We start from the raw sequence: 10,579 nt of genomic DNA on the forward strand, positions 1-10,579 counted from the left end.
CTCTGTCTGGCTTCCTGGCTTTTAATCCCCTTTCTCCTGCTCTTCTGGCCTGCTGCTTTGGGCATCCCTGAGTTGTCTCTCCTCACCTGTATCCCTGGGGCTTACTGCTCTTCTGTCCGGGTTCCTGGATTTTATCCCCTTTCCCCTGTTTTCCTGTCCTGCTGCTTTGGGTGGGCCTGAGTTTCCTCTCCTCACCTAATCCCTTTGGCTGATTTCTCTTCTCTCTGGCTTCCTGCCTTTTAATCCCCTTTCTCCTGCTTTTCCCACCTGCTGCTTTGGGCCTACCTGAGTTGTCTCTCCTCACCTGTAACCCTGGGGCTGAGTTGGTAGAGGGTACCAAACTGGGAAGGCCCATTTTCACAATAGACGGAGAAAAGATTGAAGTTGACAGGAACTTCATATTACCTGGTTCTACAGTCAATGCCAATGGAAGCAGCAGTCAAGACATCAGACAATGTATTGCATTGGGCGAATCTACTGCAAAAGACCTCTTTCAAGTGATAAAGAGTGAAGATGTCTATTTGAAGACCAAGATGTGGCTAACCCAAGCCATGGTATTTTCAATCGCCTCTTATGCATGTGAGAGCTGGACAATGAATAAGAAAGACTGAAGAAGAGTTGATGCTTTTGAGTTGTGGTGTTGGAGAAGAATGCTGAGAGACCACGGACTGCTATAAGGACTAACAAATCATTCCTGGAGGAAGTGCAGCCAGAGTGCTCCTTGGGAGTGACTTCGTCTCACCTACTTTGATCATGTTTTCAGAAGGAACCATTCCCTGGAGAAGGATATCATACTTGGTGAAGTGGAGGGTCAACAAAAAAGGGGAAAACCCTCAATGAGATGGATAAGCACAGTGGCTGCAACGATGGGCTCAGGAATAGCCAGGATCCTGACGCTGGTACAGAATCAGGTAGTGTATCATTCTTCTGTGCATAGGGTCAGAGACAACTCGATGGCACCTAACAACAACAACAACAACAGCAACTCTCTTCATGAGATCTATGACGTAAAGCTGCATCAACTTTCCTGAAGTGCCCTTCATGGAGAAAAGAGTGTTGTTATTTGCCATTGAGTTGTCTTCAACTCATGGTGACATTATATTTAACAGAACAAAATGTTTCCTGGTCTTGCACCATCTTCATGATTGTCACTATATTTAAGTCTATTATTGCAGTTATTGTGTCAAGCCATCTTGTTGACAGTTTTCATTGGTCCTCTATTTCAGCAAACATGATGCTGTGTCCAAAGTAAGCATGTCAAAGTCTCGTTATCCTCACTTCTAAGGAGCATTTAGTTCTATTTCTTCCAAGATTGATTTGCTCATTCTTCTGGTAGGTAGTCCACCATACATTCAATATTCTTTGACAGCATCACAGTTAATTCTTCTTCTGTGAGGGAACAGAGTAGAAGACCTCAAGAAACACAATGGTTTGATTCAGTAATGCTTCTGGAGTCAGTTACACATTTCCTGGGGTCAACCCTTCTCTTTCACATAGATACCTTTGACTCCTATTGACAAGTAAAGCCCTCATTTACTTCAGAGGTAGGGTGCCTCGGAAGATATTATGGACAGTCACTGTTCTTCTCAAAATCAGATCAATCATTCCAGTTTTATAGATAAGAATATTTTCTCTCATTCAGTGGATCCCTTTAACTCCACACCCTGTGCCCTGTAGAGCAGGAATTGAACCCCATCTGCCAAAGGAAAAAGGTTTTCCTCACCCTAACCACAACACTAAAGTTACTTATGTTTCCAACACCAGTTAAAAGCCTCAAGAAAAGCAGAGAATGATTATTATTGCATTTCTCTCTGCTTGGGCTGGAGATAATGAGCCTGCTCCTGCTGCCCTTTACATGCATAATGCCTATTGATGTCAAAGAGGGCCTCCTGGGGTGCAAGAGCCCTCAGATCACATGTATCATCTTAAAAATAATAAGGACAAAGGGACACTTTTTTTTTTTTTTTTTAACTTGGTAGAGAGAGCCTCTATGGTTCCAAGCCTCTCTAGATGGTCCCAATTAAGAAGAAATAATTTTCCTAGAGTAGAGTGGTTGCCTCTATTTCAAGGGGAGCTTTTCATGAGGAAAAGATCCAGCAGTCCCTGAGACTGTTTTAGGTTTCCAAAGTCACTTCTCCTGAGAGACATGATTAGGCAGTGTTAGCAGTCCTCACAGAGATTGATCAAAAACATGTACCTTCTACAGATTTGAAGGGAAATGAGGAAAGTAAAAAGAAGAAAGCAAAAAGAGAAATTCGTTCTCATTTGCAAGAGGTGAACTACTTCTTTTGGAAATTACTTAACTCCTTTGGTCTTTTTGTTCCCTCTTTTGTAATGAGGGGTTTGGGTGTAGATCAGTGTTTCCCAAACTTATCATTCATATAACACAGGGGAACTTGTTAAAAAAATAAAATAAAATAAAAAAAAGATGATTCATAGTATCCTCTATGGGAGATTCTGATTCAGTAGGGCTGAGATGAGTCCAGTAATTTATACTTTAAACAAGGGATTTTGATAATTGTTCAAGTTTGGGGAATATTTGTAAGTAATTTAAAGTATTCTAAACTACAATTCTTTCTTTCTTTATTTAATGTTCTTTATGTGTTAGATTATGGACTGGTCTAGCTTAGTTAAAGACTGGGTGCATTTGCAAAAACCATGCCCTGGAATTAAGTCTAGTTGTTGCATAGGTGGGTACACAAAGGGCACATTTCAGACGTTGGGAAGAAATCTTATCTGGCAAGAGGACATACATTAATGTTATAGTCACAGATAGCAGAAGCTGGTTCTAACAAGGTAATTGCTGTTGTTGTTAGATGACATTGAATTTGTTCTGACTCATAGCAAATCTTTGTACAAAAGGCCAAAATACCATCCAATCCTGCGTCATCCTCACAAGGTAATGGGACTTTTCAAAAATTTAGGTGGAGAGAGAAATGTTAGTCATTCACATTCAGTTATATAGTTAAGTATTTGATTTCAAAGAGATCTTCCAGTAGATTGTACAACACAAAGTACTATGTGGTTGCTTCAAACAAAAGCCTGGCATTATCCTTGATGACTCTGAAACATTGATCCACGTTCACCCACATCTGATATGACATCTATGCCTCAAGGTAATATCTACCCTCCCTCTAAAATACATCCTGAACTCACCTGCTTCTCCCAGCTTTAGAGCAACAATATTAATCTACAATTACAGTTGCCATGGAGTTCAATCTAACTCTTGGTTGTCCCATGTACATCACAGTAGAATTCTGCTCCACAGGATTGTCAATGACAAATTTTTCAGAAGTAGATTGTCAGGTGTTTCTTTAGATGTGTTGTGGGTGGACTCAAATGACCAAACTTTAAATTAGCAGCCTTGCATGTTAACTGCACCACCCAAGGACTCCACCTTAACCAAAGGCCCTGCCATTTTTTGCATGAACTACTGCAATAGTTTCCTAACTGATTTCCTTGCCTCAAACCTTGCTTGCTTACCATGCTGTAGAAAACAGCCAGTGCAATCTTTTCAGAACATAAACCTGATTATATCACTCTTCTACTTATATTTGATTAGATCTTTTCAATGGATGCAGGTTATAGATAACCAAAAATACTCACTGCCATTGAGTCAATACAGACTCATAGTGACTCCCATTGGGTTTCCATGGCTGTAAATATTTATGGAAGCAGAGTGCCTGATCTTTCTTCCATGGAGCAGCTGATGGGTTTGAACCACTGATATTTTTAGCTAGCAGTCAAATGCCTAAGCAATACACTACCGGAGCTCCCTAGGTTATGGACTGAGGGTCCATTTTTCTAATGGAGAAACAATTTCAGAAAACTTAAGTGGCCCTGTCAAGGTTACTCAGTATGTAAGTAACACCAAGAGTGTCACTTAATCCAGAAAAATAAGGTTTTCCTGAGTTGCCAGCTGCTGTATTTCTTTTGCTGGCTTTTAATTAACTGAAACTGTGCATATGTGAAGCCTTCATCTTTCTCACTCATATCAAATGAACTCAGAATCTAATTATGTGCACTGCTTTTCACAAATGTAATTGATGGTCTCAGTTTGTTGTTAGGAGAACTTTCTCAATGAATTATTTATAGTCACTTTCTTTTTTCTTTGCTAAAGTCCTCATTTTTACTAACCACTGGATTAAATGACTATCTACTAGAAGTCAGTTATGTGGAGTGCTGGGGAAAAGTGTTATGGGAAGGGAACAGACATGTGCCAAGTAGCATAGGGTTTAAGTTAACTTTTCCCAAAGAAATTGATCTTTGTTATTAGTGCCTCGGAGATAACCTCTAAAACCTTAAAAATCTCCCAGTAATTGCCTTGCCTTTCCTGAGGCCCCTAAACTACACATGAGGGTTCATGCTTATAAAATGACTCAGGTAGTGGCTGCCTAGGCCAGAAAGATCACTGAGTAGCATATCGGCTGACCTGAAGGGCAAGGGCATGAAGAAATCAATCATGCCTACATAATGAGGACCTAGTGAAAGCTTAAAGAGCTCTGGTGGCATAGTGCCTAAGGTATTTGAGGCTAACCAGAAGGTTGGTGGTTCAAATCCACCAGCCACTCCACGGAAGGAAGACTAGACAATCTACTTTCACAAAGATTTAACAGCTCGGAATCCTAAAGGGGGTCGCTATGAGTTGGAATTGACTCTATGGCAGTGAGTTTGGTTTGAGTGAAGATTTTGGACTGGGAAGCTCCATGAGCTTCCTGATTTATGACAAACATTGTTGCACATGGAGGGTAGAATATCCTTAGGGACATGGAAACTCTGCGTTAGGAACTTCCCAAATCTCTCCCTATGTGTTTTTTTATTTGTGTCCTTTTTGTTATAATGAAACTGAATTGTAAGTGTTATACTTTCTTTGAGTTCTTAGAGTATTTCCAGTGATCTTTTCAAACCCAAGGAAGTAGTGGAAGATAGCAGATCAGAATTGAGAGTGGCCTGGGGACCCCTGAGCTTAAAACATTATCCTGAGGCAGTAGAGGGAAGCTTGAATTTGTAACCACCAGGTCAGAAGTGAGGGTGTCCTCGAGACTCCAGCTTGCAGCTGACATTTGAGGTCTGGGGCCAAGTTGGCAAGCTGCAGGACTATACCCTTTCACTTGTGAGGTCTGATCTAGTTCCAGGTGTTTAGGATCAGAAGGAAAAATGTTGCATGTGCTTGTCAGAAAAGTGGGGATTGAATTCAATTTTTTTTCCACATAAATAGCTGGATAAATTCAGGGAAGTGCAGTTACTTGGTGCGCTCTGATTGAAGCAAAATGGTTTATAGAGGAAGAGAAAGTGATTAGGTTGGTGATGTGGACAGCTACCAGCTCATGAATGCTCTTTTGTGCTATATTAAGAAATTTATATCATAAAATTTATGGAGAGCCATGGAATGTGAACCAGGGAAGTGGAGTGATACCAATTTGAAATGTGGAAAGATTGATCTGACACCAGTAAGGTGGTAGGCATGGTGATTGAGGGTAAGAGGCAAGATAAAACAGAGAGAAGAGATTGACAAGATAGATTGGAATCAAATATCAAGGATTCTTACTGACTTTATCTTCAAATGACAACAGACTGCGAACAATTTTCACACATAGATGGCTACCATCTTGGTATAACACATCATCATTGCTCTCCTGGATTACTGAAGTTGTGCATGTAGAAACATTTCTAACCCTATACATGGTCATGGACACACTACCCACTGCCTAGATATACCTGATTGTTGAGCCTGTCCACCCAGTAGATAGGACCATTTTGATCCACATGGCTTTCATTGACTGATGTTCAGAAGTATATCACCAGCCCTTTGTTCCTAGTCTGTCTTAATCTTTAAGTTCTTCTTAAATCTGTTTGGCATCATAGCAACACTCAAGCTTCCACTGATGGATGGTTGCTGCACAGGAGGTGCATTGGCCAGGATTCAAACCTAGGTCTATCACAAGGAAGAAGAGTTCTGCCACTCTTGGCCCTTCAAATGTCTAACTCCAGGGTATTTGAATTCCTCTCTTGTTTTATTTATTTGTTCATAATCCATCTAAATGGGGAGGATGTAGCTATGCCAAGAATGTGCCCCAATATGTTGTGTGGCCTTATTCTCTACCTCTTATAGCTCAGGGGGAGCTCTGGTGATGCTGTGACTAAAGCATTGGGGTGCTAACCAAAAGGTCAGTGGTTCAAACCTGCCAATCACTCCACAGGAGAAAGATGAGGTAGTTTGCTTCCATAAAGACTTACAGACTTAGAAACCCTATGGGGTATTACTACTCTGTCCTAAAGGGTCATTATGAGTTGGAATCGACTAGGTGGCGTGGGTTATTATAGCTCAGCGGGAAAATAATGTTAATAGACTTTTATTGAGTGTTCACTATGTTCTTAGCACTTAATTAATCTTCACATCAATTCTCATGAGATAGATACTAATTATTATTGTTACCTTTTAATAGATGAGAAAAGTGACACATGTAGTGATTAAAATACTCCCTTAATGTCACCTATCTAGGAAGTAGCATAGTCAAGATTTGAACCACAGTCCATAATAGAAACCACTATGTTTTACCTCCACTTTTAGAGCAGTGGTTTTAAAATTTGTTTATGAGGTAAAATTTTTGGACATTATGAAAAAAAAGTACTGTAATTATTGACCTATTTAATTTTTGTATAGCTCAAGGAACTTAGCTGCAAGCAACAGAAACCAAGTCTGAATATTTGAAACAAAAAAGAAGTTTATTAAGATACAAAATCTTCTGGATTGATGGAGAACGAGGCTTGGAGGCTCCACAGCTAGGGACAATGCCCAAATTGTGCCTTGAGACAAGACAGCCAACCTCCTAGGCACTGTTGTTGGGCAGTGCTCCTGGGCATAGTCATCCTAGCTGTCAGATACTGAACTACCAGCTCTTAGATGCTGAACACTTAACAGCACAACTACAGCCAGAATTGGCCCTGCTGCTCAGCAAGATGGACCTTTAGGAAAGTTCACGCCTTCTGGCTCTCTCACCAGAAAGGATCCTGCACAGACCCTGCTTTTTTTCCTAATGTGGGTTTCAATACCTGCAATGGTGCATCTGTTTGGTGCAGCACAGACATATGCTTATATCTTGGCTTCAAGGAAGACTGGGAAATGGACAATTATGTCATTTTCAAATGCTATTAGAACACATTTGTCTTCTTTTTTTTTAGTTTCCTTGTAATAGATCTCATTCTTCTGTCTTGTGAAATTAGGGTTTCAGAAGATAAACAAAAGAGATTTAATAATTACTGGGAATTAAAAAAGAATGATACTTATCCACCAACCTCTATGTATTAGCAAGAAATGTGGCTATATTATATGCGTACAGTGGAAAGTCACAACCTCCAATACACATGAGTATAGGTAATGAAAGCTGTCAACTTATATGTGATCAGATCCCTTGCTAGGTACTTATTGATTGGTAGCAATCGTCAATTAGTTTGTGGAAGAAAATTTTATGATTGAGATCCTTCTGTCCAAGGACTTACTTCACTCCTGTGAATTAGATAACAATAATCAAGATTTCATTTTATCAGCTTGGTAAGCTGGATTCATCTGGTCATAGTCTATTTTAGAAAGGACATAGTTTGAAAACCAGAACTTAGTAGTAGTAGAGAGAGGAGAAAGAGAGGCCAAGGAAGAGGAGGAAGCAGTGGTAAGATTGGGAGACAATTCATTCCCAGGGTTTTACTGTACTTTCAAAAATAGCAATTGTTTTTGTTAGATGTCATCAAGTCGAGTCCAACTAATAGTGACCCAATGTGACAGAATACTGTCTCATAGGATCGCCTAGGCTGTAATCTTTATTATATTGTGGGAGGATCCAGGGCCAAGACAGAGCTCTGGGAACACAGGTAAGGCCAGACAGAGAGACCAGGCACCCAGATGTGGGAGGCAGGGGTGGAGCCAGGGCAGAGACAGAGCCATGGGAACCCTGGTAAGGGTGGGCAGAGAGGCCATGCACCCAGATGTGGGAGGTGGGGGAGAAACCCAGCTGAGACAGAAAGGAGGGACACAGGGAAATGTAGGGAGACAGGCCACATACCCAAGAGGCAGCAAGAGGGGGAAAACCAGAGATGATAGTGCCGCAGGATCCAGGTAAGAGAAGGGTGGAGAGGTTTCAAACAGCTAAGGAAGACAAACTTGTCTGTCAGTTTGTCATATTGTGGTGGCTTGCATGTTGGTGTGAGGCTTGAGGCTGTGCCACCGGTGTCTCAAATGCCAGCAGGGTTGCACACAGTGTACACATTTCAACGCAGCTACAGACTGAGACAGACTAGGAAGAGGGAAGAGTCCATCCACTTCTCAAAAAATTGGGCAGAGAACGCCTATGAGTAGCAGAGAAACACTGTTGCATTCCTGGGCAACCTTATGAATAGCCCTGAAACATTATCTGATACAGTGTAAGAAGACCAGACCTTTAGGTTGGAAGGCACTCAAAATACGAGTTGGAAAGAGTTGCATCATCAAAGTAGAACCAACCTTAACGATATGGATAAAGTAAAGCTTTTGGGACCTCTATTTGCTGACGTGGCACAACTCAATTTGAGGAGAAACAGCTACACCCCCATTAATAATTGGAATATAGAATGTACAAAGTATGAATCTAGGAAAATTGGAAGGTGTCAAAAATGAAATTAAATGTATAAAGATTGATATCCTAGGCATTAGTGAGCTGAAATGGACCAGTTTTGGGCATTTAGAATAAGACAACCATATGATTTACTGTCAGGAATGACAATTTGAAGAGGAATGGATGGCATTCACAATCACAAAGGATGTTTCAAGATCTGTCCTGAAGTAAAATGCCATCAGTGATAGGATAATATCCATGAGCCTACAAGGAAGACCAGTTAATATGACTATTATTCAAATTTATGCACCAACCACTGAAGCCAAAGATGATGAAACTGAAGATTTTTATCAACTTCTGCAGTCTGAAATTGACTGAACATGCAATCAAATGTGTTAATTATCACTGGTGACTGGAATGCAAAAGTTGGAAACAAAGAAGAATCACCAGTAGTTGGAAAATTTAGCCTTGGTAACAGAAATTATGTTGGAGGTCGTATTATAGAATTTTGTAAGACCAACAACTTATTCATTGCAAATACCTTTTTTCAGCAACACAAACGGTGGCTATACACATGGACTTTGCCAGATGGAGCATACAGGAATCAGACTGACTACATCTGTGGCAAGAGGCGATGGAAAAGCTTAGTATCTTCAGCCAAAACAAGGACAGGAGCTGATTGTGGAACAAACCATCAACAGCTCATATGCAAGTACAACTTGAAGTCGAAGACAGTTAAAAAGTGTCCACAAGAGCCAAAATATGATCATGAATTTATCCTACCTAAATTTAGAGATCATCTAAAAAATAGATTTGATGCATTGAATACCAACGACCGAAAACCAGAAGAATTGTGGGATGACTTCAAGAACATCATCCATGAAGAAAGCAAGAGGTCATTAAAAAAATGAGAAAGGAAGAAAAAAATGAAAAGGATGTCAGAAGAGGTTCTGAAAATTGCCCTTGAGCAGAGAGTAGCTAAAGCAAATGACAAAATGAAAGAGCTGAACAGGAGATTTCAAGGAGCAGCTTGAGCAGATAAAGCCAATTACTACAATGAAATGTGCAAAGACCAGGAGTTAGAAGACCAAAAAGGAAGAACACGCTCAGCACTTCTCAAGCTGAAAGAACTGAGGAAAAAATTTAAACCTCGCATTGCAATACTGACAGATTCTAGGGGCAAAATATTGAATGATGATGTAAGCATGAAAAGAAGATGGAAGGAATACACAGAGTCACTGTACCAGAAAGACCTGCTCAATATTCATCAATTTTAGGAGGTGGCATGTGATCAAGAACCAACTATATTGAAGGAAGAAGTTGAAGCTGCACTGAAGGAATTGGCAAAGAACAAGGCTCCAGGAATTGACGGAATACCCATTGAGGTATTTCAACAAATGGATGCCCCTCTGGAGGCACTCACATGGTTATGCCAAGAAATTTGGAAGACAGTTACCTGGCTAACTGACTGAAAGAGATCCATATTTATACCCATTTCAAAGAAAGGTGATCCCACAGAATGTGGAAATATCGAACAATATCATTAATATTGAATTCAAGTAAAATCTTACTGAATATAACTCAAAAACATTTGCACCAATATATTGACAGAGAACTTCCAGAAAATGAAAGCTAGATTCAGAAGAGGATGAGGAAGAAGGGATACCATTGTTGATATCAGATGGATCTTGGCTCAAAGTAAAGAATACCAGAAAGATGTTTACTTATGTTTTATTGATTATGCAAAGGCATTTGATTGTGTGGATCATAAGAAATTTTGGATAATATTGAGAAGAATGGGAATTGCCGGACACTTAATTGTACTCATGAGGAACCTCTACATAGACCAAGAGGCTGTCATTTGAACAGAACAAGGGAACACTACATGGTTTAAAATCAAGAAGGGAGTGTGTTAGGGTTGTATCCTTTCACCATATGTATTTAGTCTATATGCTGAGCAAACAATCCTAGAATCTGGACTATATGAAGAAGAA

The sequence above is a fragment of the Orycteropus afer genome, unplaced genomic scaffold, assembly GCF_000298275.1.
Source record: "Orycteropus afer afer isolate SDZICR_OR568_19922 unplaced genomic scaffold, OryAfe1.0 scaffold00525, whole genome shotgun sequence".
NCBI classification, from domain to species: domain Eukaryota; kingdom Metazoa; phylum Chordata; class Mammalia; order Tubulidentata; family Orycteropodidae; genus Orycteropus; species Orycteropus afer.